This window comes from Malus sylvestris, chromosome 16 (genome assembly GCF_916048215.2).
Source record: "Malus sylvestris chromosome 16, drMalSylv7.2, whole genome shotgun sequence".
Taxonomy (NCBI): domain Eukaryota; kingdom Viridiplantae; phylum Streptophyta; class Magnoliopsida; order Rosales; family Rosaceae; genus Malus; species Malus sylvestris.
The window spans coordinates 10,563,519-10,569,620 of NC_062275.1; the positions used below are offsets into that span (position 1 = coordinate 10,563,519).

Below are 6,102 nucleotides of genomic sequence, written 5' to 3' on the forward strand. Positions count from 1 at the left end.
TGGATGATGTTCTACACGTTGGTCACACGTGTGGCTGTTATCCATAAGCTGCATTCTCCACATTGGTGGCTCAGATTAACAAGCTCAGGGCTCACTACCCTGATTATCTAATCAAATTTATTGGATTTGATAAGTTGGAGAATTTACATTGAAAACTTTCAATGGATATTGCATGTCGGTTGGGTTTTAAAGTTGAACATCTAGTCCCATGTTCATACCCAGAACGACCCAGCAGAAGCATTTATTAAACGCTTTTAAATGATTGCGTGATCGATTAGTCATACATACCAAGTTCCCGATCTCTGCTTAGGGGCATGTAATATTGCAAGCACCCATGTTCGTCTGCCTGAGGCCCGTCATGGCCCAACCTTATAAAACGCGTGTTAGTTGGTTACCAGATACGAACTCGACATATCGTATCTGCACGTCTTTGGTTGTGTGGTCTATGTGTCATTTTACGCTGCCCTTACTTACAAAATTACAAAAGGGTCCTTAGGGAAGGATGAAATCTATGTCGATTAAGATTCTCCTTTTAATATTCGTTACTATAAACCTTTAATAGGCGATCTCTTTACCACTCGCTTTGCAGTTTGTCACTTTATGAGACAGTCTTCTCGTCATTAGGGGGAAATAAGAACGTCAAGTTCCTAAATGAACGATGCAAATTATCATGGATGTCCCCACTATATATGTCACATCTTAATCCTAATCTAGATCGTCAGAGCATAACCAGACACTTCCTCTGATCTAGTAAAAAGTGACAAGATCACATATACCAGCTGCAAATATGCCTACAAAGATAAATGTACCAAATGTACGACGAACCTTCATCATGAAAGCAGGAACGCCACTAATGTGGCCGACCCTTATACATTGGCAGCTAGCCAATCAATCTACCTTACACCAGAAGCATGGCAGATCACTCATGTTCAAGGATTCACTTCCCTAAAATTGGAGGAACATGGCATAAACAAATCCACCCCTCAATCACTGTCTTAATCCTTTTCATCTCATTAGATTAAATCCGGATTACTCCCGAGATTTAAAGTTCTTGGTCCTGTATACTAGTTTGGATGAGATATGAAATTAGAATGAAATTATCATATGTTTCATTTATATGGTAACTACCGACATAAATGAAAAGCGACGATAACGAACCGCATTTCGTTGATTAGTATCAACGTATAACTGATTGGCAACTAGAATAATCAATTTATGATGAATGAAATAGTGTGATATGACGCTTTGTGGTGCCAGGTTTCTCTCATACGCCATGTGATTGATTGCAGCATTACAAATGTGGTTGTATTATATCTGGGATCCTGATACGAACCTTGCATGGAGTTTCCAAATGACTTACATGTACTGATTCAAATAGTTCTAGACCACAAGAACACCCTCTTGATTCTAATGAGGACTTCACTTTATAGATGTAGAACTATCCGGGCGGATGTGGTATACCTGTCTAAGTGAATATTTAATCAGTTAGGGATATATGCCTCTGCGTGTACAAAATCCGAAATTGCTAGAGTTGAGAAAATTAACTCGCATGTCAGACTTTAAGATGCATGATCTTGGGAAAACTCGACATTACCTCGACCTGAAGTTTCAAGCTAGTTCTATTGGTATTATGGTCCACCACTCGAACTAGACCTAGAAGGTGTTACGTCCGAGTATAGCTTGATCGTCTATATGCTAGATGCAAATGAGACCTTTATGGAGGGTATGGAGCATAAGGTTCCATATTGGAACGTGAGGCAACCATATTTAAGTACCATTGGCATTTGTTGTACTTAGCTTAATGTACTAGAATCGGACATCTTATATGCTAATAATCTCTTGACATAAAGTAGCAATAGGCCTACACACCACCACCAAATTTGGTGCTAAAGACGTTTTTCCACTACTACGAATTTGAGCTTATCTATCCCTATGCATCTCAGAATATATCACACCCTCTTGATCTTCGGAATGATTTGTACGTTGTGGGATTCGTTGAATGGGACTATCTATCCGTCTGACCGCACAAAGGTACGTTCCTAAATGGTTATGTCTTTACCATTAAGGAACACTACAATATCTTGGAGGTCAACCAGATAAACCTTTTGTTATGAAACCTTTGAATCATTCCAAGACTCACTGTATCTTATCACGTGAGAGATATAGTCGACAACTCTTGTTTAGCATATTCAAAATCCTTGCGTTTTTCATTCATCGTTGAATCCCAACAACTATCCATGAAGACAACACCGTATGTATCGATCAGATCATGATACATTCAACAAGTCAACATCAAGCATATTGTGTTTACATCAGCATGAGCATCAGATGATTGAAGTCAAGCAGTCCAATCCCTTACAGCCTTGCCAACCTCTACACGACGTCACTACAGAAGTCTACCTTCTAGAAGCTTGTCCGAGGAATTGGTATGCGTAACTTTCTCGTTTGCAATGCTTGTAGTTTCATTTGGAAGTTTTGTCAAACTCAAGGAGAGTATTTAGAAGTATACTCACTTGACCTTAATGTATTCTTTTTCCTTACGATTAGGAGCATTTTTCCCACTGGATTTTTGCTACCTAACTAGGTTTTGATGAGGCACTCATCTTAGGCTGGTCATACCATTGTGAGTTCTTCTACTTGCGTCTAGAAGACGTATAGTTTTGACTTAATGCAACTTCACACTTTTTTCCTTAGCCTATGGGTTTTCTCCCACCTTGAGTTTTGCCATAGCGAGGTTTTGTGAGTTTTACTACCCATGCGTTCTTCTGTTCGTTTGAGACTCGCATTCACTACTTGTGCCAACTAGACGAGACGCCTTCATCAACTGCTTCTACATTTGCCTGAAGATTTGATGCGCCATCTACTCGAGTGTTTGCACACTCAAAAGGAGTGTTGTGACATATGTTCTTATCAACATTGTGATTGTATAAATCCTAAATAAAGATAGAATAGGAATCCTTTAGGATTTAGAAGATTTTTCCTAATAGACTTTGTATTACTTGGATAGCAAGTTTCTCTCCTCCTTATTACTATAAATAAAGGCACAAGAACTAAGAATTAACACACAATTCCTCAAGCCTACTCTCCACTCTTTTTTTTTTCTATGCCGCACCCCTTAGTTAAATATTGACCATAACAATACGATCATTTATTTTATTTTTCAGAATATTTCAAAAAATGGGAGCAGATAATAATTATCGTAACAAAATGACAAGACCAAAACGCACCTGAACTTGTCGTACGACGCACTGAGTAAATTCAGAAAATAAATTAAAAAAAAAAAAAAAAAACATAAAATCCGGAAAGAAAAAAAAAACCTTAAGGCAGTACCACGACCGGCATTGCTTCACACGGCCGGACTGGTTTCCGCTTCTGGTTCCTACATAAGATTGTCCCCATTTGGTCCTCTCAAATTTCAAACCGCTCGATTCTCTCTGTTTCTCTCTCCTCCTCCTCCTCTCTCTCTCTCTCCGAGGGTTTGAGCTTGCAAATCCTAATTTGACCGACTTCTATGGCAGTGCTCGAGCGCCGATAACACGCCGTTTGCGCATTCTTCAGGTCGTGATCTCCAGGCTGATCGTGTCCGATAACCGGCGGTTCGATTCGCCACCATGTTTGAAGTACACGTAAGGCTCTTCGTTCTTTCTTCCCTATTTTATGGTTTACACATGAATTTGATTGTATAAGCGCTCTGTTGAATCTGTTTGATCGGTTTAGCTTGCTTAATTGTTGAAATTTGGTTAAAGCCCTTTGGTTACTGGCTTTGTTGGATTGGAATAATTGTGTCTGTGATTTTTTCTGTTTTTCTGGTGATATTATGTATAGAGCTCAGTATTATTCCACTTATTCCACTTGAAAGTGATCGCTATGTGAATTTGCCGACGTTACGGTGAAGCACCGGCTTGTTTAGAATGTTTAAACCTTGTGGACTGTAATAGGAAGTGATTGTTCTTCTGGTTAACATACACTAGTGTGTACATGTGGAGAATTTTGATGATTAGTGCTCGCTAACTGTGACAATGGGTTGAGCATTTTATGTTTCGAGTGTCACATACTCGCAACTCGGCTTTTTATAGTTTGGTTAAAGAGCATTACTCTCTCTATCCATCTCTTTGTGTATGTGTGTGTATAGAAAATATATAAGTTGCTAGAGTCAGAATATTGAAAGTCGATGGAACAGAAGGGTCGGAAACTTAGAATCTAAAACTGGATTTTTTTGAGCATAAAATCATTGTCTGATTCTAATTGAGACTGAAGAATGAAGATGATATATTATGAAGGTTTTTCATCATTTATAACGAAGCAAAATTATAATTTCGGATGACCTGCATAACTCCTACAATGTTCAATTGGTTCAGCTATCAGAGATACTATTTATAAACCAGACTTAACTAGGCCAAGAAATTCTAGGACTGCCTAAGAAACAACAGCTTTCCAGTTCATACTCAGCTGAAGAAAGGGGTATCTGTGAAATCATTTGAAACCATAGGGTATGAGAAGTCCCAAATCTGACCCTATCCCATAAGGAAACCACTTCCAACCGCTATGGTCTCAAAGAGATTGTATTCCAAAGTCTCTGGTAGATGAGATGAAAATCTTGTTCATGCATTTAGTTGTTCTTTCTCTATAATAAAGTTCCGTTTACTGTATGAAAAAAGGATTACGTTTAAACATTAACGGACATGCATGCTTGTTCGTATCTAGTAGCTTTAGATGAAATGACAACTTATAATGTTTTATTGGTAGGTTCTGCATTTGCTTAGAAGATATTTGGGGGAATATGTCCATCTCAGCTGAAGCTTTAAGAATCAGTGTCTGGAAAGGTTTGTTTTATGACTTAAGTGGTCATGTTCTCTGTATTTTCTCGTCCTTCCTGCCTAAGTTCTAAGATTACTACATTTTACCGTAATGTTTGTGAAACTTATAAGCAACATGCTTGCCGTATTGGCAACATGTACTCAAGTGCAATGGTTTATAGTGACTCGCTGATACTCTTATATGTCCTCAAATTAACAGGTGATGGTTGCTCTCAAAGATTTGAAATTGAAGGCAGAGGCCTTAAATTCACTGAAACTTCCAGTCACTGAGAAAGCTGGTTTTATTGGTACCATTACATTAAAGGTATCAAGTGGCTTAAATACCTTCTCCCTGGCTGGGGTTTGGTTCTTAATTACTGCTGATAGTATGTTCATTTTGCTGACAAAGTTCTACATGGAGGGAAGGAGCCAGAGCGTGACACGTGGCAGATGGGAATTCACGGGATAGTGTTTCTGTGTGTCACGGGTGAGGTGAACGGAAGGATTCAGCTAAGCTGCTTATGAACTTTTAGTTTGGTTGAAGTGATTAATTAGGATAAATGTGTGTTAAGTGGAGCCAAAGCATAAAACAGAAGTAGGGTTGTTTGCCTACCGCTTTACAGAAAAGCACAAACAGAAGTTGGGTGCCACTGATTATCTCAATCACCGATGGGTACCAAACTTGTTAATATTTTATGGGTCATCTAAACCCATTTTTAGGGTTTACCATGGAATGATTGTCATATTTAAGGGTTCGTTTGGTATTTAAGATTAGATGGATCGGATTATTGACATAGCTCAAGGAATAATGCGTGAAAAATACGTACATGTATCACTCGGATTTTTTTTTAACAAAATACGATGAAATGTTTGGTCATTAATTATATAAAACTTTAATTTTAATTTAGTTTCATTTTCTCAACAATAGGTTAAAGATACAAATATAACATTAATTTCATGCGTATTATTAAAAAGTGAAAATATGTGCATTAAACGCGAAAAGTATGCACATACGTGTGTCTTTATATGTAATATGTGGTAGTACGCTTGATTTGAAAAATAAAGTCCATCATATAGTATTTTAAACATATGTATTGGTGTCTACTATGCAAATTTACCAACTGGGGTGTGAATATAGAGGCAAAAAAAAATTCATTTTGACACATTAGAATGGGTTAAACATGAAGAAATGTTAATCTTTTAATCATAACATTTCGTAAGGGACTAACATGCGTGATAAGTTTTCTTTCTGAGTAATAATTCATCTTTATCTTCAAGTTAAATATTGTTTTATTATTTTTCTTCA

General features: G+C 37.6%; 1 long non-coding RNA gene across 1 annotated transcript; it reads left to right on the forward strand.

Annotated features, from left to right (window-relative positions):
* The first annotated feature begins 3,279 nt into the window (after nt 1–3,279).
* LOC126607034 (uncharacterized) lies at nt 3,280–5,703 on the forward strand. The gene is made up of 3 exons (XR_007617480.1): nt 3,280–3,626; nt 4,747–4,823; nt 5,017–5,703. It is a non-coding gene; the product is annotated as an uncharacterized LOC126607034 (long non-coding RNA).
* The last annotated feature ends 399 nt before the right edge of the window (nt 5,704–6,102 follow it).